General features: G+C 39.7%; 1 long non-coding RNA gene across 1 annotated transcript in view; it reads left to right on the plus strand.

The window, feature by feature from the left end:
• Positions 1-26,660, plus strand: part of LOC110398602 — an 82,323-nt gene that overhangs the window by 37,276 nt on the left and 18,387 nt on the right. The window contains exon 2 of the long non-coding RNA XR_002438492.1: positions 25,930-26,120. This is a non-coding gene — a long non-coding RNA (uncharacterized LOC110398602). The remainder of the gene's footprint in view (positions 1-25,929; positions 26,121-26,660) is intronic.

Consider the following 26,660-nt stretch of genomic DNA (forward strand, 5'->3'; position numbering starts at 1 on the left):
TAAACAAATATATCTGACCCTGATTTGCATGGGATTCAGGATCTCTTCAGGTGATGTGGAAGTAGCTTGTGGTTTTCTACAGTCAATCAGCCAAATTTTGAGTGCTACATAATGGGAAAAAAAAAAGGTAGCCAGCTGAGATCTGACACGTTACATGCTGTATCAAAAAATGTATTGTGAGTGTCAGGAGTTTAGACTCTCTGTCTTTAAATGGTAGCAAGGTGAGAGGAGGAAATGGGGTACTGAAGGAAAAGGTAGCTTTTCTAAATTGGGTAAGAAAGTGATACTAAGTGGGAACCCAGCAGTCATCTGTGTCTCATAGCTTTCTGTGATGCTCCCATAGGAAAACCAATGGATGAAGTACCTTGTGCAGCTGCAGGGATCCTGAATCAGAAACTGGTATAAGAGAATGTAAATCAAGTTTAGTCTGCAGAAGTTGGAGGCTCAGCACATAAATTGCCTTAATGTCTTCAGGAGAGCAAGAGAGGAAGGATTACACATGAGTTAATGTGTTGGCCTTGCATGAGGACCATGCAACTTACACAGCACTGAGGAACATTCAAATTAGGTTCTTAAATTTTTAGTCCTCAGTCATCGTAAAAGTATTGAACTCAGTCTTTTTGCCTATGAATTGGTAGAAAAGCATGGGCTCTCTTTTGCACGTACCACTATTTAGGCTTGAGACGGGTGTTTCCTCAACTGTGTGCTTTTTTGAAGTCTCCTGGCTATTTGTACTTGCACTGGTGAGGCCTCATCTCAAGTACTGCGTTCAGTTTTGGGCCCCTCACTACATGAAAGACACTGAGGCCCTGGAGCGTGTCCAGAGAAGGGGAGTAGAGCTGTGAGGGCTCTGGGGCACAAGCCTTATGGGGAGCAGCTCAGGGCAGACCTTATGGCTCTCTGCAGCTGCCTGAAAGAAGATTGTGGTAAGGTGGGAGTCAGCCTCTTCTCAGGTCAAGGTGATAGGATGAGAGGAAATGGCTTCAAGTTGTGGCAGGGGAAGTTCAGACTGGATATTGGGAAAAATTTCTTCTCAGAAGGAGTGCTGATGCATTGGCACAGGCTGCCTAGGGAGGTGATGCTGTCATTGTCCTTGAAGGTGTTCAGGAAATGTGGAAATATGGCACTGAGGGATGTGACATGGTTGGTGGGGATGGGTTGGTGGTTGGACATGATGGTCTTAGTGGTTTTTTCAACCTTAATGATTCTATGATAAGAGAGACCATCCTTAAATTTCAACAGTCTTTGCAGACAGTGTGAGTACTGCTGCGTATTGGCTTGCAATGGAAGTGGAGAAAAAGCCTTGCTACTGTAAAGCAGTTGGGCAGTGATTCCCTAAGGGAAACCCCTGGTTGGTATAGGACAAATTTCTGCCTCAGTCTGCGGATTTCAGAGCCAGCACCACAGAAGCACACTTCCTCCCACCCCCATAGGTTTGCCTTCTCCTCTTGTTTCCTGCAGTTTTCTCAAGCTGAGTACCTAAAGCTGAAGGCTTTGTAAGAAGTGTAATAAGCAGTGAACAGGAATTCTTTGTATTTATCTTTCAAGTGAAAGAATCACTAAGCGTCTAAGGCATTTCTAATGGTCTCAATATTCGCCTTCAGTCTGCATTCATACGGACTCACGGACAACCTAGGATAAGATCTTAAAAAAGCCTATCACTTTGTGATATGGCCTCAGGAGAAAAATTTTCTGTGCATCTGTGATAGCTTATTGATCAGAACAACCCAACTCTCAAAGGAGAAGTTAAAGCCGTACATTTCACTTACGATATTTGTGCAGCTGCTGAACAACTGCACCACATTGAGCAAGCTCCTTGGCAGTGGCCAGTGGGGAGTGCTCTATTCTCATAGATGTCAGATCTTTCGCTTTTTATTGATGCATTTTAGAAGCAAAACTTCATTTTCCCTCTATCTTATAAGCCAACAAGGTTGAAGGATTTGTGGTCCCTGAAATCCAGTTTCATGGGACCCAAAACTGTTTAATTTTTAACACTGTGGCCGGCTAACACTGCCAGGATCATCGAAAGTGGCCAGTGGTGTTAAAAAGAATTCTGGTCTACCATTTAGGAAAAAAAAATTGCCATCTTTGTGGCGTAGAAAGAAGTAAAAATGTAATTTAAAGTCCTTATTTTGATGCTTCTACTGGAGTATAGAAAAGCATAAAGAGAAGTGGGGACTGTGATCGCAGTCTACTGGTGCTGTTTAAGATAAATTATCGTATGAATTGAATTCACAGTAAATTACACTTGCATGTTTTCTGTGACTTTTATCACCTCTACAGTGGATATATGTAGTGAGATAGGAGGTTTGCAGAAATTAGGGCGTATCTCAAAGCAAATGAGTGGTTAGCAGCTGTGATTCAGCGGCACGCATATTTCTGGTGTTTCTCGTGCTTTTGCACAACTAAGACAGACCCTTCACAACTAAGACTCCCGGTCACTGGTAATAGTTGGAAGTCAATGGTGATCATTAAAAACCTTTAGAATTGGCAGTTTGCACTTCTGTGGGAGGTGCTGCTTTGGGAATCACGTAGCTATGGGTTTTATGGAACCAGGCAAAATGCCTCTAACCAACAAACTTGCATGTTGAAAGTTGGGAAGAGTAGGGAACAGACAGAACTCATTGTCTGGAAAAACCAGATAAAATGAGTTCAGAAGAATCATTAATGTGATGGTACATCCCTGTACAGGGGTTTACTTTTCTTTGATAAAGTGAATACCTGTCAGCAAAGGCTAGCAACCATTTGTTAACAGAAGGCAGGCTGTCGCTGTTCTCTTTCATACATCTAATTCATAATAAACTTGCAGAGCTGTATATTTATATATTGGAATTCATGAATCTGCATTGTATCATACATGTTTCTGCATCTCTTTGCAATAGAAAATGAATGTGTTTTCTTCCTGTGAGTTCCACCCTCCTCCTAGCTCCAGCTTTAAAGCTGTTTAAGTAAAATTCAAATAAAGGAATACACTGGAATTGGAAAGATAATTATAAGGCCCAAATGCCTCACACGCCACTGGATTCTTTCCCTCCTGATGCGGCCTCTGGATTTGCTTGTGAAAGCAAAGAAAAAGCTTTCTTTGGTGCATTGTCATTAAAACAGTTAGAGACTACAAATCCCGTACAGTCAAGACAACAGCAGGATTATGTTTGAATCATAAGAATGAGCAACGTGTTCTGCTTAATTGCAGAAGTTACAGACGGAAAGGATTTACAGACCGCCTTGTCCATCTCCCCTCCAATGCGGGATTTTTCTCTCCAGAGTGCTGCTTAAAGTCTTTTTCCATAGTGCTGAATGTGCCACATGATGGAGCATCCACTGCTTTACTGGGGTACTTGCTCCAGTTCTTAATGGTTTCAGAGGGGTAGCCCACTAGTATTGTTATAGCACTGGTGGCAGTGTGGGCAAAATTACTTACTGTAACATGTGCTCATCTGGGACAAAACTAGATAAAAAGATGGATAGGTGCCTTATGCCACTATCAAGATGTATCCTCTGGAATTTAGTTTTAGAGTCAGTTTTCTCAATTTCCCTGAAGATTTATTCCTCATTACTTGCTTCTGAGAATTTAAAAATAGTTCCTCCCCATTACTTGTGTTCATACCCTTTATTTTTTTTATTTTTTTTTACTCTTTCTTTACTGTTTTGGTAATGTGGACTTTACCTGTAAAACAGTGCTTCTCTTTCCTTCTAGCTGGAGTGATCAAATTTCCTCTTGAAATACTGTGTTTCAAAAAGCAAAGTGATGGAAGCTTTGGAAGTCTTTAAAAAAACAACAACAACAACAAAAAAGGCGTATTTTTCAGAAAACCACAGGCTCTTTTTCTCTTATTTGGAGGTTTGGGCTTTAAGTGCAGATGTTGGTGACTTTTTAATCCAACTTTTTTTTTTTTTAGATAAAAAGGCTTTTCTGACTTTCTGTAACTAATAGCTTGCACAGATTTCTGAACAGTTGAATGCTTTATTTCAGATGCCAGCAGGTTAGATATAAACCCTTATTAATGTAACCTAACTCTTAATTCCTCTTAGTTGCGTCACTGAGAACCACATAAGAAATCTGGCCAGTACTTTATCCTGCAAAAACAATTTTATATAAATCTAGACTCTTGCCATCCAAGATCTGTTTCAATATTGTTTCTTTTAAGATTCTAATCTCTCAGAAAGAATGCAGACATTTGATTTTTCCCCAGGCACCCTCTTCATGAAATTGTTCAGCGGTTTTCTAACAGTGGTATTTTACTGGCTTTTTTTTCCCCTTCAAACACAAATTTTAGTGAAAACATATTAAGCTATGATATTGTTCTTCCTTGCAAGTCTTTCCTGTTCCCAGTTTTCCAAAAGCTTTGAAGTGTTTCAGATTCTCCATAAACCAGAAAGAAGAAAACTCCTAATTTAAGGAAACCAGAATGAATCCTTCTCCCTGAAAATCCTGACCCTCCCTGCCATGAGCAGAAAAAGTCCCTGTGCTTAATATATCCCGGGAACAATATTTGACATTTTCTGAGCAATCCTTGCTTTGCTCCAAGTGGCTCAGATTTGGATCTTGTATCTTTATACTCCCTTCTCTCCCTGTAAAGATGAGTCAATTGTATTTTTGCTCTCTGACATTCAGTATCCCTGACATTCACATTGAATGCTATCTGTAAAATGTTATTAGCAGGATGCTTATTCTATTTGAAGTTCCTCCTGTCATCCAAAACCAGCCTATATCATTCCAAATGTATGAATAAGAACATTTGCAATTTTGCTTCTTGAAAGCAAGCTTCTTAAAACTGAAGACTAAAACAGCAGAGGGTTAAAACTGTTATCCCTACGTAACAGATGAAGCAAAATGATTGAAGAGCAATTACAGCTAACATACAGCTGATGCATACCTCTAGAAATGAAACTATTTTAAAAAGAGCCTTTTTGCAAATCCATTGCTATAAAAGCACACCAGCAACACTGCTAGCATCTCCCAGTGCTTCTGAGAGATCCACAGACTGCTCAGGATTTGGCAATGAAATAGATGCTATGTTAGCATGTAGCTTGTCAGAAAAGTGCATTTTCCAACATCTAAGCTGTTGAGAGGATCTACAAAGGTATTTAGTGTTTGAAAAGCAGATTGGTTTTATCAGGGATTAAGAAATTCATCTCCTACAACTTTGGTGTATTAATTATCTTGCTTTTAATAGGCTTCATGTGCCTGAGAAGTGTGTTTCTGGAAATACCTAGGGCCTCGTTAAGCACATAAAGGACCTTTGCCTCTCTGGTTCACAGTTCTCACCTTTGCCTCCATTTTCTCAGGAATGCCATGGCTTGGCCAAGCTGAGTGTTGGCTTGAAAAGCCATCTGATTTGAAAGGTCAAGATCCATGTAATATAACTGTCTGAGGCATATATTTTATCTAATCCTCTGATTTCAAGGAGAGAAAAAAATGAAAAGGAAAAAAAAGCTCTTCCGGAAGGCTTTTCATCACAGCCTAGGTCTGGATGAAATGCTTGTGTCTCTACTCTCCATTGAAAGAGCATAGGACAAGTGGTTTATATAGAGACTAAATTCATCCTAGTCATTTTGTCCCTATGTTACAGCTTCTGAACGGACTCCCAGGAATTCCTTGTGTTTGGACTTGTGCTTGTGGCACCTAGAATGATTTGAGCTAAGCATTATGATGAAAACAGGAAAAGCTATGGACATCCTGAAACAAATGTTGTTATTTTTCCTGGATCCTTTATATAAACAGTGCCGCTTTGGTTCATCTTGGAAGGTTGAACAGATACCAGGCTTAAGACTATCATTCTATACAGTTGTGCTTTAGACTGACTAGGAGGATAGAAGATTGAACCATTGAGGTGATATTTTCATATTCCACTGAAACAAAATCCTTGGGCAATTATTTATGACACCATTTGCCATGACAGAAGGAGGCTTTAAAGTTACTAGAGAGCCAGTTACCACAGTGGTCAGTCAATAAGCAGGAGAAGCTAACTTTTGAGAAGCCTGAAGTATAATTACAGAGTTGCGCTCTGCCAGATTGGGATAAAATAAAATGCTAGTGTCAAAATTCATGGTAGTAGTTGGGATCACAAAGCAGCCATCTTTTCTAGAAACTGTATTAACGAGAGGCAAAATGCTCTCATCAGTTGCTGATTGCCAGACCACCTTCTTTTTTTATTTTTTAATTCAGAAAGCTTTAGGAAGTTAAAGCTCTGATAAAGAGAAACATTCTGCTTCAAAGTGCTCAAATATCAGTTTGTGCTGGTAATCTATGGGGATTATTGTATTGTTTAACAACTTCCTGATTGGGGGATTTGGAAACCTACAACTACAGAACTGTAGTCGTGCTAAAAAATTACCACTGCTGTTGGCAAACAGCAGCAGTAGTTCTTGGGCCAAGTTTCCTTGGCTTCTTAAGAAGACTAGGGCACCCTTAGAGAAGTAGCATTTCAGGGATGGGCAATAAGCAGCATCAGTCCTGTAAAGAGCAAAGTGGTAAATTTCTTCTTTGGTCTTTTTTTTACTGCAAGTGTTTTTGCTAGTGAAAACTTCACTGTATTTGTCTGTTGTAAGGGAGGATTTGTTCCCCCAGCTGTGGTGAAGCAAGGTATCTGAGACCTTCCTCAACGTTTATTTTAGTAGTTTCCTCCAGAGCTGTTATTCTCTATCAATATATGTCATCAGACTAGAACCTGGAGTACTTGTTCCATTGTGACACCCAACCAAACTAAGGCAGAACTTGGCAGTAGTAGCTGAGCACTGCTTTGTTACTATATCTATACTACCCCAGCAAATTGTAGAAGTTGCTTTCAGTTCACAGGACTGGGAATCCTCAAGCTTTTCAAGCCTTAAATATTATTGCTGTCTGATAAGCTCCCCTTGATATCTGGGAGTGACACCTCTTCCTGTGATAGTTAAGTCAAAATGAAATTTGCCTCCTTTCATCAGCATGGATTTGGCATCTTCTGCAGTATTTGTTGTATTTGGTGTTGTAGGAAGGATATTCATTAGAAGGTAAGTGCATAGGCTCTGTTTTTGTATCCTCCTGAAGGGATGTTGTTCTTTCTTGGTCAGCTCTTCCTTTGGCTCACCCAATAAGCTCATCTTCAAATGAGAAACTATTTGAAAAACAATGCTATGAAATGAGCGTAATCCATTCCTCAGCTAGCTGATACTCTTGATAAACTGTCAGTATTGCTATAACTTGTAGATCTCAAGAACGTGTAGGAAGACTGAAGATGAAGTTACTACTAGTGGTGGGAAGCAGTGTAAATGAGTTTATTTTCAAAGGTGTCATTTTTATATCAACTAAATAACCTGTGTGTTGCGTCATGTCAAACAGGAAAGCAGGCACACTCCCTTTTTTTGGTGATCTGTCACGCATTTTGATGGTTTCTGTCACCTGTTTGCAAACTTGAAGATTGAAAAATAGGGCAGCAGATCTATCATATGGACTATGTTTCTTGAGAGCACCCACTGCCTTCCATCTCATTTAAAATGTGGGCACTTTGACTATTTTATGAATGGCTGCTGCTTATATACAGTGAATAGTGAGCACCTTCAGTGATATGAGTTGATCTCATACAGCTGAATAGCTTTAGTCCTATTGCATGCAATTTAAACGCAAGATGGTCATTTTGAGTAGGAGACATTCATCTAAATCAGTGACAACGCACAGCTTAAATTTTCTTTTAATTCCAGTATGACCCAAGGAGCTTCTGCCAGCTTTTTAAAAGTCATTCTTACATTTTACATCTTTGGTTAGTTCAAATTGGTTTGTTTTGTTTTAGTGGGTTTTTTTTTCTTCCAGGTTAAAACCATAGAAAATAATGAAGGTAGTGAAAATAGCCTAGCAGAAAAACATCTTCTCAATTCATCAAAATTCTCAACAATCAGAGCCCTGAGTCTGTCAGCAAAGAGCATAATTTTTTAGATCCTAGGTTGGATTAAGTAGGGCACATACAGCAGCTCTGCTCCTTAAAACCAAAGCAAACTAAAAAAAGATATCAAAACAACAACAAAAAAAAGCTGGCATGATATTTCAGATCTGTTATATGACAGGTCTGCGGTTCCAGAAATGAGAGTTCTACACTTCTGGGAAGCCACGCTCCTGCAGTGGCAGCATTCCCAGCATGAGGTACTCTTATCTTGTAAAAGAAGCTTTGAAAGGAACAAATGCTATTTCATCACCATCTTGAAAAACCTCTTGTGAGAGTGGCATTTTGTGTACTCTTTAAATAACAAAGAGAAATTATGTTTTATGATGGCCTAGTGATCAAAGGGTACAGTCAACTGTCATCTTTGTAGCATCGCCTTGCTTGTGTCTGTCTAGCTGCCAGAATTTTTATATGATGCTGTAGCACAGAATTTCCCCACAGGCAAAATGCTGTCCATCTTTTATTCCATAGACCGGACAAAGAGAATTTGTTCCAAGTTGTGCTGTCCCTTTTTTTAGGTGTCTTCCAAAAATTAGGCCAGAAGAGATGAGCCTCCTGCAGATGGTGCGTGTGTTTATTCTGAAGGGCTGACGGCCAGTTTGCTGCTGTTCTATGATCTATGCTGTGGTAACATGGATTTTTGCCACACGCAGGTTCCTTTGTTGTTTCACTGTTTTCAAAGAAAATGGTTTAGGAAAAAGAAAGCAAAAACAACACTGTTGCTATTATAAGTTCTGATGTCTACTCAGTGCTTATAAAACTTTTGTCTCTGCAACATGATTGTGTTTTGGCCTTATAGCTACTCAAGAAGCTGTGTCCCAGCTAACTGTTAGCTGGTGTCTTATAATGTACAGGCAGATTGCTTCTGTAAAGGGCAATTTACGTTGCACATGCTGCCTCCTCCTCATCTAGATTCAAAAATGAGATGGAAATTGCAGTCTTATTTATTTCCTGAAAGGAAAGTCCTCTGTCATTGAAATAAGTAGTGTTTTGAGGTCGTCTTCATTATCTGATGCATCTGTGTATAGTTACTGTATGCTGCTTATTCTCTGTTTACTAATAGCTTCTGATTTTTGTTATCTTTTGAATGTAAAGGATTACCAGAACATGCCTACCTTGGAAAAATACAACAGAATTTCAGTGGCTGTTGTCCAACTGTCTCTCTTGCACTCCCCTGTATTAGTATTTAACCCTTTTCAGGTACTGGTATACTCTCTATAGAGCTCCAAACAATTGTGCGTAAGTAGTAACAAGAAAAGCTAATATTGAAATGGTTGGTCCTTCATCAAGAATTCTAGCCTTAGGGAAGCACGTCAGTAGAATTTTCAAATGTCATCTTGTTTAGAAGCTGAGTTTTTCTCCTTTCTGAGGCCACCCAAGGGGTATGGGCCTCAGAGGGAAGGGAGTGTACTACTAACTGTGAGAAGAAACTTTGTAGGGCTTACAGGAGCATGTCTGCAGGTGTACAATGTCAGTATGGTTGGGGACTAGGAGGTTTAAGCAGGTGTCACAAGGTGACTCAAAAACTCCAGGAATGTCACGTTCCAAAGTAGATGCACCTATCAATATTGACCTGACAGGAGAAATAATCATTTTTTTTTAACTAGATACAAAGTATATGTCTTAATTTAGTGTTAGTCTGAAGTCACTTATCTGTCACTTGCCTATAAAAATTTGAGTGTCATTGGTAGTTACACTGCAGCTGGATGACATGGGGAGGTGTGGATGAAGCTTGAGAGCTGACTGAGCTTCTTGCTGCCATAGTGGGGCTTTACCTCAAGTGTTGAATGATTTCCCGTTCCTTATGCTAGACCATTTCTAATCACTATGTCCTTCAGACCTCTCTGCACCTCCCATTGTTGGTTTTCAAACATTAAGGAGCTCGTACCTTTATGTAGGTGGTTCATTCTTTCCCTGTCATTTCTCTCCTGACATTTGAAATTGGATTTTGCAGAGGTACCACTTGCCTCTAACTGATAAGAAAAGTTTGTTTCTGGCAAGATGGATTTTCTGTCTCACTCCTCTCCGTTCTCCTTTTATCCGCCCTCTTTTGCATTCCATCATTTGGAATATAGAGCAGTAAATCTCTTTGCTGTTGTGTCCTTTCTTCACAGGGATGAAGGGGTTATGGTAGCTGCCCAGGTCGTGAGATTGGGTAGGGCAGTGCGAAATGAAGCAAGTGAAGAGAAATGGAGCAGAGCTGAAAGATGAGTGATGGGGAAGAGGGAAGGCATGGAGGGGATGGATTTGCTGAGGTGACTCGTGTGAGCAGCTGAGGAGGTCCAGCAGGGCTCTGAGTGTCAGGAAGGACAGGCTGAAGCATCTGGGGGCTGGATGAGAGGACTGGAGGTGGATATACATTGCTGTGGTGCGTGGGATAGCAAAGATGGGGTCCCATCTTGGCAAAGAGAGCTGAGGAAAGGCGGAATCCTGAAGCTGCACCTGGCAACTCTTAGAAACACTTCAGCCTCTGTGTGATTTTACGTGATTTTCTGGCCGGTGCATTTCAGGGCTTACAGGACGTGCTAAGGGAGGGGGAGAAAGGTTGAAGGGCAGCCCACTGAGATCCTGCAGTCCCTTCTGCAGCAAGCCGGTTGCTGCCCAGCATTCACGACAGCCTGCCTGCCTGCCTTTCTTGGATGAGCTTTTCGGGCTAATGCCAGTACCTTCCAGAGCTGAAAGAGATCTGAACCGCATGGCTCTTTTGTTTAGTAGGAATCACGGAGAGAAAACCAAGAGCAACAATCCTGAAAAGCAGTCTCCCATCACCTTCCTCTTTAATATCATCTTTTTGTGTGTGTGTGCTTGACTGTGACTCTCAAAGGATAATTCATTAAAAAACTTTCTTAGAAAATGTAGCAACGTTGACTTGCAGTCTCATTACTTTTCCTGTTCATTCAGAATGAAAGACTTTTATCGTCTTTAATTTATCTCAAAGCTTTATTCCATCATTGCTCTATTTCCAATTTCTTTCTTATAATAACAAGGCTTTCTTTTATTTACTTTGTGAAGACTTGAATTCATGAAGTGTTGGAGTTATTTTAATGTAAAATAAGGTTTTATCACGACATATAAATATATTTAGCCTGAGATTTGTTCTGAGTAACCTTTTGTGGGCTTAGAATAAATGTAGCGCTTTTTATGTGTACATAACATTAGATTTTAAAACTAGATGTATGACAGTGATTGCCACTGGGGGGAGGGGGATATGGGGAATACCTTCCCAGTGTTGAAGGCTGCACTGCTTTGAAATAATAAATCATTATTTCTGACTTCAAAGTAATTTTATAGATAAACTCACAGTGTTCTCTAAATATATCTGCAGCTTCTGTAAGTTTTATACTAAGCCAGAGAAAAAGACAGTTTGGAGAATAGCTTTTATTCATTATTATTTGTATTAAAATTGTAGCCTGTTGACCGTGACCAGCATTGGAGCCTTGCTGTGTGCTCTGTGCTGAGCATCTCTAGGAAAGGGACAGTTTGTGACAGAGAAGGTACAGTTAGATATTGTAGGCAGAATACATTTTCTCATTCTTCTTCCCCATTTTGGAAGCAGGATATTGTCAGGCACACATATGCAACCTCCAAGTTCTGTGTCTCACTGCTGATGGAGAAGACAGGTTTCTGAGGGAGCTTAGCCAACGTCACAAAGAGAAATTAAGCACAGAGACAGGAACTGGATGCAGATTCTCAACAGGTGCAAGGTACCCACTCTAGTACTGTGATTGCAGCACTGAGTTATGTTTCTGATGTGTACATTGTCTTGGCAAAAAGTTCCTTGAGCATCTTGCCTGTGGCTGGATTTTTTCTTCAGCTTGTTTGATTTTATTGGCAAACATGCTTGATCTCCTCCTCAAGAAGATATTGCTGATGCTACCCTTTCTCTTGGAAAAGTTTGGAGAAGTTGTGTCTGGTGCTCTTAGCTCTGCAGGAAGCATTCCACTCAATTTATCAATTGTGCTGTAAAATGAACTGTGCAACTGCTGTATTTTTATTAGAGGAATGACACAGACAAATTTTATCACAGGAGTTGCTCAATAGCTGTTTTGCCAGGATCTAGGAGCTTCTTTTAAGAGGGAGTTATCCAGTTATGGATATCCTGTCTCCTTTTTAGTTTTCTTGTCACAGAAAATATATTGTAACTACCATCTTCTGTGAAATTGGTAGTGGCTTTCTGACCTGAATGGAGATGTGCAGAAAGAACTGAGGGAACACCGGGTGGGTTAGCAAGTCCATGCCCCCAAGTTCCTTTGGTGCTGTTGAAGGGAAAGGTGGAAATTAACACTGTTGGTCTGACCATGTGGGTACAGGAGTGGTCACACCCACTGTCTGCATCTTAAATATTGTTAAACATTCTCAGGGTTCAGTCTGAGGTCTCAGTCTCCTTTGTGATCTGTGCCCAAGATGTAAAGGTCTGGAGGAAAAAAATGACAGAAAGGAGAAAGCATTATGTTTAATAGATTTAAAGTGAATACACAGGGACTTGCAGCTTCTCTGGAAAATGTCTTGTAATGCACAGATTGGAGAGTATTAGAAAACTCTGCACGTGTATGTAAGTGTATTCTGCCTGCAAAAATGACAAAGGTGTGACTTGTATCTCCTACATGCATTACTTGTGAACGAGTGGATGTTTTTATTTAATACATCTTCATATTTCTGTGCCTTCTGTGTGCAATGCATGTAGCTGACAGGGCAGGTGGTTTTCATACATGCTGTGTGTACTGGAACGTCTGTTTTCCATAGACAATACTTGATCTTCTTCATCACTACAGAGTCAGAATTCCTGGGAAGTCTATCACTGATCTTTCTGGATGAGACCCTGTCATGACAGATATTGGCAGAGTTCCTCCAAAGTCAATGTACTGGCACTGATTTCAGATTTGACCTCTTCTTGTCTATATTCTTTTGTGGGGATGTTTCTGTCACTAACGTACTGCACTAGCTGCCTGCCAGACGTATTGGAATAGGTTATCATCAAGCTTATTTCATGGCTACTTTTAGAAAATACATTTCTCAGACTATTTTTGATTACCTTTGTTCTCTCATTTCTGACAGATCAAGCTTTTGATGTGTTTGTAATCATGTATAATTCCTTAAAGGAAGCGTTTGGAGTCTCCTTTTCTTTTAAGGCAAGCTGTCAGCTCTAGGGCTGCTACCAGCTTGGCATTCTTGCTTTGCATAGCTTTAATTTAAAGGGCAATTCCTTTTATCCTTCCTAGTGTTTTTGTTGTTCTTGTTGCTGTTTTTCTTACTTTTTCTTTTTTTGGGTGTCCTTCCTTCCTGTTACCGGGAGCTTTGTTCTCTGATTAGTATACTGATTGGCAGATAATGGAATTGAACCACAGTCCCTTAAGTGCAAGAGCTTGCTCATTACCCATTGCATCTGGCTGTATTTCTTAGTATTATAAAGAGATTTTATTTTGCCTGGATAAAAAAAAGCCAGTAATTGAATTCATGCTAAAATATTTATTTTCCTATCCATCCTCTCCAACACTAGCAGATGGCTGATAGGCGCGTGGTGCTTAAAACTTTGAATGAGATTTGTAATGTTATTAAAAAAAATCTGGATGGCTTTTGATTCAGCCTTGATACAAAGCGGAAGATTTCTGGGTATTATCTAGTTTGAATTCAAAATTAACTGGAACAAGCTCCAGTGAGAACAAAGAACTGGAAAGGTTTGCTTTTTTCCTTTTTGTTTTTTTTTCTGTGTACTAGAGCCAGTTGGGAGGGTTTTGGTAGTCTTGTCAGATCACTTGAATATCACAATTTCATCCAGAGATTCCTCTGTCGAAGCATCTTTGGCATTTGATTTGGTGTGACTGTGATTTTTGCTTCAGGCCACCTGGACAGTGCTGAAACTTGGACACATACAGGCAGTGGATTTCAGTGGATTCATGACATCCGTAACTAAAACCACCAGCATAAAGATGGTTTGCAAAGGAATAGCGCTAGGCATGTTCTTAAAGCAGAACTGGGAAGATTTTTGGAATGGAAAGCACTGATGGCATGTGTAAGGAGCTGAGATGCATACCTAGCATTTAGGTGCCCGAGCACCAGCAGACTATTGACAGTGCTGGAAACCAGCTGCAGAGCAAGGCTTTTTCAGATGGTTGAGGTTGTAACATAAGAATACTGAAGAGCTGGGTCAGACCCCTCCAAAAGTCTGACTCATCCATTAGGGCCTGGGGTTCAACAAACACACCATGTTTCAAATGACCTGCTCCTTGGACAGTTTCCTGGCTTCTGGTAGTCTCTGGCTAAGGAGTCACCTAGATCAGGTATTGCAATTGGGCTTCTGTACCTGAGAGACCTGAACTCCAGGAATCTGGCAAATCCAGTTTAACGTGTTTATTTTTCCGTTTCTGTAATGTCCCATTGAGTTGCACATGCCAGTTATGCACTGTGTTGATGAATACCTCTTGGTTCTTTTAAACATGCGGCACCATCATTTCCCTGGATGCTTCAATCTCACTGATAGGAAAAGCAGCAAACAATAGTTTCATATTCATCTTCCCCACTCGCAATCCTACAGATCTCTGTCAAAATAATCCCTCTGCCACCTCCTTTCCAAGCCCATCTGTCTGTTTCCATAGAGTCTCCTCTTAAAGCAATGCCTTGATGGTTTTTGACACCCCTCTCTTCTAATCTGTATCCTTCTTGAGATGGGATGGTGAGCACTGTGCTTGAAGCTTTGATGCCAGTGCACCATAAGCACAGACAGAGATGCAATAAGTGTGCTACAAGTGAAGGCATCCTTAATAATTTTTCAAAGAATGAACACATCCCTTAGCTATAGTAATCCATGTTTTAAAAATAAGTCCTCCCCATGGCTACTTAGAGCTGAAAAGACATCTTGAGAGATTTAAAATGGTATAATTTTCTTACATTGAAGGTAAAGAAATATTAGCTGTACAAAATGAAAGATATTCTGAACTGTCTTTATGTTTCCCATACTAAGAATAGGAAGACTAAAAACTATTAAATACTTGAGTCACTTATTAGAGACAGCATCTTTCTCTTCCACATCTTGATTTAAACTGAATACATCATATGGCGTTAAGTGAAATGTGAGTTGTCTTGAAAGACAGCATAACTCATAAATAGTGTATCCATAATCCAGTTGATGGCTTACTTATAACCAGGCAAATCTAATATCCTGCTTAGCTGTAGGGTATGTGATTTTTGTATATACTCAACACTCCTGTAATTGTTTGTTTTAGAGGATGGTGGATTTGCCAGTTGCTATGAGCTCGTTTCTTGCCTTAATGCCTTAATATAGATGAATTTATTTTTAAGGATTCTTTGAAATGTCTCTCATATTTCAGCAATTTCTGAATATAATTTTCTCATTGCAGGGAGAATCTGTAGAGAAAATTATTACAGGCCTGAAAATTTATTGAATTACAGACTATTTATCACTGAGTTTATTTAAACAGATCCATATGAGACTTCACATGTTTTGGTTGGTCTCAAAGATATATAACTAATACGAAATTTCTTGTAAAGTAAACTGCATCATAACAAATGGCTTTATTGAAATCTACCCAGTAGGATGTAAAGGAATAATGCCAGGGAAAATTATATTCTAGCCCTGCTCAGACTTCTCAGTCAGAAGAGAAAAAAAATCACGTTTCAGTAATGGAAAGGATTAGTATGAAAAATAGCATTACATCTATGTGTATGTATATATATTTAATCTGAAATGCCTATTCATTCAAGAAATCAAAGAATACCTGTAATTTCTTGTTATTTGACATGCATCTAAAGAAAGCACTGGATGTAATAGGAATAATTCCATGAAATAAAAATAATAGTAATATTGTAGGTTTTGATACTTCAATATATGAAAAATGAAAATATTCCGATCAGTTCATCAGCCTTTCATATGTAATAGCATTATCTGATGTTAGAAACTGTTTTGTGGTTTATTACCAGGGCAGGTTTTATAAATGCCATTAGGAATAAATCACCAAAACCATTTACTTGTCTTGAAAGCAGCAGAAAGGAATAATTGACAATAAAATAGGAAGGTGTACTTTAGACAGCTTAATGATGTTGCAGAGAATGCCTTTACCATTAAAAAGCCATAGAAATTTCAAAGTTCTGATGCAAACTACCGTCAGTGTTGTTTGTTTGGTTTTTAATTATTTTTGAAAGGAAAGTATTTGCAGTTAAATGTAGTGCGCATGAAGGCATAAATAGGAAGCATTTAAAATATGGAAGAGAATTCTGTCTTCCAGAGACTGCTTAGCTTCCAGCTTGGCTCCTGGATACACCACAGTCCGTTATGTCACTGGAATCATGTAAAAAGCACCTTCCAGGTGGGTGTAAATTACTGGCTGCCTACACTGTCCCTATTCAGATGTAACATCTACAAGTCAATTACACATATCAGTGGACATATAAAAGGACATAGTGTATAGTTCATTTTGGTGCTAGAGAAGGAAAACCTGGAAAGCCTAGGGCTCAGAACTAGAACAGGAACCCACGGTAGGTATCTCCTTTCACTTGCCCTTTTTACAACAGAGCAGCTCCAAATAAAACAGGAGGCTGCTCTGTCTGAGAATGGCCATTCCTCATGTAGAACAACCTTGCTCCTTGATTAATGGTACATTTCCCTTTGATTTATAACCATGCCTGGGTTTAGGTGGCATAGAATAGTAAGGAAAAAAAATGAGATTGCAGTTTATTAATAGGGAAATTGTATAGCACTGTCCTGCTTTGTCTTTGTGGTTTGCTCAAGTCTGAGCCCTGTCCTTCTGGGTACAGCTTCGTCTTGTATCTCGCCCTGTGGGGAAAGGAGAAGGAAGGCCTGATGGCCACATGAGGAGCAAATCCCTTTCCTCTTTTCTCACAGCTTTAGCTGCAGCCTTGGACCATATTTACAGTCTTATAGTCAGAGACAGAAACTTCTGTTTGGCACAGGATTCTTTTTAATAGAAACTAAAGAAAGCCTGGCAAAGGAAGAGGAAACGACAGTAGGAGATAAATTTTGCCTCAGAAAGAAGAAACTGCTTCAAATAATATTCTGATCAATTTTTGCCTGGGCTCGTGGGAGAAGTGCAGCAGCATTCTGATCCCCCTCGAACTGCCTGATGATGGTTTCTTTATTGAGGAGGCCTGTGCTTTATTTAAAAAAAAAAAAGTCTGATAAGTCTTTCATGTATTTATTTAACCTGCTGGTGTGATTAGTTAGCTAGAACACATTTTTATCTGTTATGATGACTTGAGCAGCTGGCTTTATGCAGTTGAACTGTCTGCCTTCCTGAAGTTATTGCAGCAAGCATGCGAAGCAGACAAAGCTGACAGTGCCGACTGCAGCTGAAAATGTTGCCTGTGCTGCTCTGCAGCTGATTTCCAGCAAAGACCAGTATCTGCAGTTGCATATGGACACAAGTGTCATTTGTAGTGACAGCTCTGGTATTTTGCTTTGTGTGCAGTTAGCTGTGTCTCCCATAGTTCTTGGTCATTTAATACACATGAACAGGTGTTTCAGGGGGTTTTCAGACATGGCTTTAACAAGACATCAACACTCCTCTACTGGCTGCTCAAACTGACACTTAGACAAAAATGCAATTTTCCTAAGGGCCTGGGTGGCAGCCTCCTTTGGTGCAGAGTGCCTGGGTGACCTGCTTACCTGGTCAGCCTGCCCTGCAGAGCTTTGTTTGGGAAGAGGGAAACTGGCGTCCAGCTTCAAAAGGGAGCTGGGAACTGAACTCGTTTTAAAGTCCAACAAGGTGCCTAGTAGAATCCTTAAGTGAGAGAAAGCTTGGAACTGTGGTCCATTATACCTGTTCTGACACATCCAGCCTTCTTTCCTTAGGATACACTTCTTCATTTCATTCATCCAACTCATGAGGACGTGGGACTGTCCTCCATGAGGCATCTCCTGTTGAATGCCCAAGCTCACACAGGTCAAGGTATAAGGTAGTCTTCAAGATACCATTCAAAGGAGTATATTTGTCATTTCCCTGCTGTGGGAAACAGGTTCTGTGCTTGTCACTGCTGTCCTCATTAGCGGCACAAAAAAAAAAAAAAAGCAGGTCTGGGGTTGCCTTGTGGAGTGCCTGTACTTTGTTATCCATAGGCTATGGATTCAATACCATTGAATGGTTTTAAAGTGGTTTTAGGAGGTTTGGTATTTCACCTAGAAAGGCCATCTGCAAGGTGCTTATGGGATGGCTATTTGCCCTGGCAACTGGGGTCTTAGCTGTGCAGAGGCTTTCCAGGTTTAGCATTAAGTGCTTATGTGGAAATTACAGACTTGGAAAATCTAGAACTAATCTTTTTGGGAACAGATCTGGTTTTGGTGTATTTTAGCTGAAAGGATCTTAACTGCTTATAATTTTCTTGGCTTGTGAAGGTGTGCTTCCCTTCCCACCCTCCCTTCCTCCTTCAGCCTTGTTGGTATGCCCAAGGTCTTTCTCATACAGTGAGGTGCAAAAGGCCTTGGCTTGGGAGTAGCAACAATCAAGATATCACCTGAGACAGATAATGACCACAATGCTATCTCAGACTTGGTGCTCAAAGAACTGACATAATAAGCACAGAATAAAGAGAACAGGATTTTTTTTTTGCTGTTACTAGTGTTGTTATTCATGGTCTCAATTATGGTGGGCAGTGTTTTGATGCTCCAGAGGTACATGCAACACAGTAACTGCTCTGATCTGTGTTTTTTTCCAGTTTGGGCTTTACCCAGACCCTACAAATGATTTTAATGTCTCTTTTATTATCTATGAATTCATGGTATAGAGAGTATTTCGATACAACTTTCTGCCTTATTTATGATCTTTACATTTTGCTCCAGTTCTTTTATTGTTGTTTTTCTCCGCAAAGGAACAAAGTAAGACACATGCCAGAAGTTTGCCTTCAATGCCTGTTTAGTTGGTGTCAGTTTTTTGGCCCTTATTCAAGCAGCTGGCCAGGTCATCAGAGTTCAAGCATACTTCTTTTGTGCTGCTTGCACTGAGTCTGGCATGAAGATAAGTCTACAAATTATTAAGCATTTGGTAGTGCCTTCCAGTTGTGTTAGATCGTAACTACATCAGTTGCACAGTTAAGAGAAAGTGACAGGTAGACAAAACAAGAACACAAGACTCATGCTGTTAGAAGCAAATGTCTCTGTGTCATACATACTACATGTGTATATCAATACTTTCTCTAAATGCACTCACAAGAAAAAGGGGAAATGAGGGGGAATATCTGTTTATGTGTCAATATGTGTTTCTGTGTGTACATGCTATTTGAGTTATATACATTGACATTTGCTTGATGTATACAGAGGAAGTAAGAGTATGATGGAGATGCAGCCTTCATATGGCCCATTGGTTTGTTTGCCATTTTCTGTACAGGCATTTTGGATTGTTTGTCCTTTTTTTCCAGTGAAATGGTCTTTGGAATGATATTTATCAAATTTCTATAGGTTTTGTTTCTCTTTTCTTTCAACCTTTTGTGGATCCAATAAAGAAGCATTCCTTACTTCCAGTACTCCTAGAAATATAAACCCAATTATGAGTAGAAATTATTGCATTTATTTTATATAGTTTCGTAATGCTGTTTTTTAAAGTTAAAAGTTCTGCAACTGAAAGAGCTTTCACAAATGTCCAGTGAGTGTGATGCTTAGTTTTACAGATGTTGCTTCCTAACAACATGAAGATACCTTAAGTTGGCAAAACTGCCTGTTTCTGCTAAGAGTCAAGGGGTTACCTGGCTAGGGTCACAGCATGGGGTGAACGCAAGAGGCAGAAGTCTGACAGTCCCTTTTTGGGTGCGTGGTGAAAAGTGAGGTTGTATAAGGGCCTGCACCCTGACTGACCAAAGAAAGTGTCTCCTCCTTGTGCTGATCCACAGCTGGAGAGAGCAGTGTGCTCCTCATCTGTTGTTTCTGAATCTCTTGTGCCAAGCCTGCAGGCTGCTCTCCAGAAATAACCGCTTGGCTGAAAGCCACAAGACGTACCACATTTAGAGTTGTAGAAGGCAGAAGGTTTCTTGGAGACCCCATCATCACCTTGCCGGGTGAGAATTGAGCTGAATGTACAACAGGACAAACTGGTACTATTTAATTCATACTTGTATCTCTCCTCCTGGATCTTGGGTTTTTAATTAGTCAGGAGAAGAGTAATAGAGTCTGGGTTCAAGCCCTTGAGTAACGCATATATCTATGTCAGTTTGATTCGAAGTAACGTCATTTGGGAATGGGGGAAGAGTTCAATTTGTATTTAAAAAATATCTGCGCATATGTATTTGTAGACTGTCAACGGTTTACGGGAGTTTGGCCTGGTTCCTTGACGAATGGGACGGGGGACCCACGGGCCCACGCCTGGGGAAAAGGGAAGAAGGGTAAGGAGATGGCCCTGAGAGCAAAGAACAGCGGTAACAATCTGAGGAGAAACAAACTAATTTACTAAATTAAGATATTGGAATGCAAAACAACACACTATGATACAATATAGAAACAAACTAATTTACTAAATAAGTTATTGGAATGCAAAACAACTGAATATAATACAATATAATTACAATTTAAGCTGATAAATCCAATACAGAGAGAGAGGATGTCCCAAAATCAAGGTAGGCCTTACTCTACTACCAACGATAAGACGGCTGGAGAGCGAGGTGCTGCCAAGACGAGAGACGGGCGGAAAAAGGGATGAGGTCTCGTGATCTGCAAGTTTTTATCTTTTCCTTCCGGCTGGAAAATGGTAACAGAGGAGCAAAGTACCATGGGGAATGTAGTAGTCCTTCTCTTCTGAGAGCTAGGTACATTCACTACATGATGTTATGATGTGGAATACCAATAACCGAAAATCATAAAACCATGACATAGACATACATCCCATACATGAATGAAAGTGAAAACATGACAAGTGGAGATTGCAAGTTGAGCATTTAAAGTAGAACAGTGTCCAAGAGAGAAGATGACATGAGTAACGTTAATTCCTCTATTTCTAACCAGTACTGTCATGCACTGTAAATGCTAATATTCACAGAAGGAGTGGGCTTTAATACTCGAGACTCATGAGACACTCATAAATCCTAAAGAAGAGTGTGATTTTTGCATCCTTGAGATGCTCAAGTTAAGTAAATTCAGAAAATATATTGACTGTTTTGAGTCTGTCTCATCGTATTTCCATAGGTATGGAAATGAAAATGCCACTCAGCTTTCCTGCTACTATATAAAGATTTAACTTTATATATATATATAACTTTATATATATAAATATATATTAACTTTATATATATATATTGTTCACTCATATATATATATTGTTCACTCATAGGCCCTTTGGAGGGAGGTTTTCTGTGTTGGTAACGGCACTCAAAAGCTTTATGCTACTGCTAGATAGGGAATTTTTATTTCTATATGTTTCTAGTAATAAACCCACAGAAAGACATAGCTAACATCTCCCATTTTGCAAGTTCCTAATGTGTGGAAACATTAGTGAGAAAGGACTGTTGTTTTTATTTCAGTATAAAAAAAATTACCTTCTTGCAAGTTTGCTCTTTAAAATTTCTAATCATGCGACCAGAATGTCAGGACTGATGAAAACTCAAGTGGCTAAGGAAAAAAATCTCCGCTAATTTCACTAAAAATGAAATGGCAAATATTTGTATAAGCATACCTGCTTATGGATTGATTGATTGACAGTAGCTTGAGTACCTGACACTGAGGCACCAGATCTGTTCAGCCAAGTTGTCAGGAATACATTTCTGACCGCAACTGGAGTTGGTGTCTGAGCTAGTATTCCACCCAGGTGTCTCACTCTGAAATTCCATATCTTGGGATGCTTTATTAATATACACATAGCTTGTACAATATTCATTTTCTTCTATCAAGCATACCTGTAAATGTCAAATATTAATGCCTGGGGTATTGTGTAAATAGTGTTCATAATCTTGCTCTGAAACAACTTTCTGTGAAGCCATTTTCCACTCTGTTTCTTAGAGAAAAACAAATACATAACAGAATTCTGAAACTCCTTTCCAATATTTCATTTGCTGGCTTTCAAGCATCATCCTGGGAGCAATGAGACAAGAAGAGAGTCTTTTCTTCCTTCAAGGTCTGCAGTGAACAGTGTAAAACTACGCACAATAGATTTGGAAGAAGTTTTATATATTATGACAAGTGAGTGCATCTCCAGGGTGCTCTGCTGTTGTGGAATGTAGTTATAAGCCAAATCATCCATTAAGTTACTGAATGTGGTAAAATTTCTCAGGTTCTTAGAGATGAAAAGCACATGAAAAGACACTTATGACTCAGTTCTTAGGAATGCAATGAAGTAAGGTTATCAGCCTAAATTGTCGCTATTAATCAACAGTGTAACCTTGCAATGATAGCCCCTGTGAATCTGTGGACCTTTGGGACTGTGTTGGTTGGAAGGACTCTGACAATGCTAGGCTCATGTACTCAATCTGTCTCAAGCTCCTCCAGCTGAAAAGAGAAAAGAAAGCATATGTACTCTTTGCTCCTGGGGAGGTGTTCACATAAGTAGGAAATGCATGATTATTATATCATTTCTATATGGATAGAGAACTGTTTTTGTCTTCATTTTTCTCCCAGTTTTCATCCTCTGTCTCAGGCTTTCTCTTCTCTAAGTCCTGAAATTCAGCCTTTCAGAATTCGCCTTGCCAACTAAGGGAGGGGGTAGCTCCAATGGTATTATTTGTATCATGCCAAAAATGATTTAGCTTTGGTATACCTGCAATGATGTACATCCATATGTTCATACATCTGTGCTCTCACCTTAACTTCCAATCAACAGATAAAGATGCATAAAATGAGAAGTAGCTGCCTTCTTAGTGATAATCAGGGACCGCTACTGCTATTGGTATTTTATTTACAATGCCTGCCATCCAGGGGATAGTAAATACTTTCTTTAATCTTTTTTTTAATTTGCTGTCAATGTTTGTGTACTTATCTGGATTTTTTTCATACCTGTGATCTACTGCTTAGATTGTCTCTAACTTCGGAAGTTTTGTTTTGCTAATTAACTTTCATAGGAAAGTGACTAATTTCATAAAAAAGATTGCAAAGTTAATTAAGGATGAGAAACAAAATAAAAACTAAGAACAACAACCTAAGGAGGCAGTAATAATATGCAGTACAAAAACAGTATCAAACGATTAAAATGTCTCTTCATTAACACATGTGTGTGAAAAATCTTAAGGTAGCCAGCACACTTCAAAAAGCTGGAAGAAAATTATTAATATATCAGGGAAATCTTAATTCAAGGTAAGATACATTTTCCATGTGCATTTATGTACAGTGTCTTTCCAAAAGGATTCACAAATTCCTGTCCTGGGAAACTTGCTGTCTGGTTTTGGATAGTCTTGGAGAGAGATGAAAGAGTTAAAATAAAACAAGCATTTTGGAAATATTAACACCGGAAAATGGGAGACTGCTAAGCTTTATGCCCAAACTTTGATCTTGGTGAGAGGTGATACTTGGAGAATAGAGCCTCTGAAAACAGCAAGGTTAATTATGCTTACTACTGGTTTTTATACTAAATAGTCTGCAGTGGGAGCTGTAGAAAAGGACAGCAGAAAAGCATGCAAGCAGAGGGCTGTAAGTAAATCCCAGTGTGTCTCTTCTGACATTGCTGCAAGACATGATCTCCAGAGGTAAAATGGCCTGCAGAGGCCATAACTTGCTTCAGCACATGACATCCAATTTTTCAAGGTCTAATGACAGACACGGAATTAACTTGGCCTGCTGCTGCAGGCATGCCTTGGAGCTGCTTACGAGTTCTAGCAGCATGTCAAGATGTTTGCTCCATCTTTTTAAAAAAGGAAATAGCCATTAGCATTGACATTTGAAATAGCATTAGTACATTCAGGTAGAAACTGAACAGCTATTTCAGTTATTTCTCTTATATCTAAAGCTAGGTGTTACTTAATTTGGTTTTTTTTTTCATTATTATTGAATTCCAGTGTCAAGTCCCTGAAGGGAGGGCACACGTGAAGGTGTTTGTAGACATGCATTAGGGTTCTCTTTCAACAAATACAAAAGTAACGTAGTTAATTATGATAAACAATCGTATTTCTGTCGTGGGATGTTTCTGTCATTTTTAAAATGCTGTAAGTGGGATTTAGTTCCCTTAAACTCTGTGGTATGACTTATGTCACTGTCATCGCTGCTGAAACACATGACTCACCACCTCACTGTGCTCACATCCCCTGCTTGGTCTCCAGCAGTGTTCAGAAACTATTGGTGAATGTCAGTGGGTGCCATTTCTTCTGCATGGAGGAATTCAGTGACACATCTTTGCTTCGTATGTACTTCCATGTCAGGTGCCAGTTTGTCAAGCACTCTCTCTGCTGCCCTCTGTCACACAGCAACAACATGTAATGGAATACTGATGGAAGGTTCAACCTCTACTGCCGTATCACCAACATCTGCCTCTGACGTTGTGGGCCAACATAATAAAATAGGAGGCATTAATTTCAGAGCAACTCTTACATAATTTTCTTTTGTGATCTGATTTTTTTAAATAATCAGGACTCTTATCCTAAAGAATAGTGCAAAGTAATCCAAAAGAAGATCTCAGAATACTTTTTGCATTTACTGTAATGAATCCTGATTAGGAACCTGTGCAGTGATGTTATCCTGATTGAAGGGAAATTGGTGAAGGAAATAACCAATTTTCAATCAACATAATTATTTGCTCAGGAGGTTTGAAATCTAGAGAAATGACTTTGCATCTTCTGCAGATGTGTTAAAAGATTCATCTGGAATAGGAGAAGAAATCTAGGGTAAGAATTTACAAAGGGCGGGCAACTGTTGTCATCTACCTGGACTTGCGTAAGGCCTTTGACATGGTCCTGCACCACATTCTTATCTCTAAAATGGGGATATATGGATTTGAAGGCTGGACTATTTGGTGGATAAGGAATTGGTTGGATAGTTGTAGGTAGAGGACTATGGTCAGCTGCTCTGTGCTCGCGTGGAGGCCAGTCATGAATGGTGTCACCCAGTGGTCCTTTTGAAAGAAAAAGGGCAGATTTCGATTAGATGTTAGGAGGATTTTTTTTTATTCAGAGTGTGATGAGGCCCTGTGTGGGCTGCCCATAAAAGTTGCGGATGCTGCCCCATCACTGGAGGTGCTCAAGGCCAGATTGAATGGAGCTCTGGGCAGCCTGATGTGGTAGGGGGCAATGCTTTCCATGGCAGGGAGTTGAACTGGATGATCTTTAAGGTCTCTTCCAACCCAAGCCATTTTGATACTAAACATGTCAATCTGAACCAATTCTGCTGAAGCCTTTCCTGCTTTTCCCCTTCAATGACTTGAAGGGAGGCTAAAGCTACCTCCTTGAATAAGCTAGCAACTTTACTGCAGTAAAGCTGAGCAGCATAGCCATTTATCCTAGTGATATAATAATGGAGCAAATTTGCTACTTCCCTACTTCTGAGTTGTGGAATTGCAATTGTATATGTGTGTCCCAGAGGAGAATGTTGCTGGATATACACGGCTGTATGCACATATCCTTGCACATTCTTGCACTTTAGATTTGCCTCCCTTAAATCAGCCAAGACACGAAATGGCTAAGCTGTACCTGGGCATAAAACACTTTTGCTTTGCTGCATATTCCTTATCACCTTGAGCTGTCCATTCAAATGTAAAGAGAAGTTTCAGTGCCCACCTTGTAAAATTATAGTTGCCATCTACTAAGAAAAAGAGGCTCAAAATCGGATAAATAGCGCAGAATACTTCAATTCATACATCAAATAAAATACCATGAATACATCATTATTTTGACAGCTTTGAGAAAAAGAAGGCAAGAGGATCCCATTGCATGGGTTTAATTTCTGCAGTTTTACAGCTTTGTGTTTTGCAAAAGAATCAAATTCTGTCATCAGTGAGTGCAGAGCAGGTGGTAAATGGAAGGGCAAAGTGGAAAGACTATGTAACGCCTGTCAAATCTTGTACTTGGAGTGCAAGCCCCCACAAAGGGTTCCCTACCCAGAGCTTGTGTCTCACACCTTCACAGAACATTACTTCTTGTCTTTCTTCAGGCTCCGCACTTCCCCAGATGCAACACGAGGCCACAGAACAGGAGAGATTAGATAGCCAGAAGAGTGTTTCCCACCGAGACTGTTACAGGCAAAAAAAAAAAAAAAAATCCACTCTTCACCCCTCTGACAACAGTGGGATTTTCACCATCATTATGCCACCTGACATGGATATTTAATTGGCCAGCATATAGGTAAGATGAAAATCTGTCTGTAGGTGCCAGAATCACATCAGAGCAGAAATCAAGTCCTTGTGATAAGCAGCAAGAGTTCAATGGTGTCCTGAGAAGAGAATGCAGTGATAAAAAGTGGAAGTTCTAAAGACATATAGGCAAGCTCTCAGTTTTCCACATCGCTATTGGGAATGTTATCTAGTATAAAGCTAAATTTAAGTCTGTAATACAATAGGGTCGGGATCCTGTGGACAAGAAGCAACATTCCATATGCAGTGAAGTAGTTTGTGTTGATGGGGGACTGGGGCAGTGGGTGCAGGTAAAAAAACAACAACAACAACAAGTTCTTTGCTTCTCTGAGCAGTAGTACCTTCCCTTGTTTTTGAGTCCCTGTGACTGGTAAGCCTTCTTACCCAAACGCAGTTGTGCAAATTGTTTTTAGAAAATCTTAACTTTTAAAGCATGGGAACATTTAATATTCTTTTTATTTCCCTTTGAGTCATTGAGTTGTATTTCTCTTAGAATCATAGAATCATAGAATTAGCTAGGTTGGAAAAGACC

Source organism: Numida meleagris, chromosome 4 (genome assembly GCF_002078875.1).
Source record: "Numida meleagris isolate 19003 breed g44 Domestic line chromosome 4, NumMel1.0, whole genome shotgun sequence".
In the NCBI taxonomy this organism is placed as follows: domain Eukaryota; kingdom Metazoa; phylum Chordata; class Aves; order Galliformes; family Numididae; genus Numida; species Numida meleagris.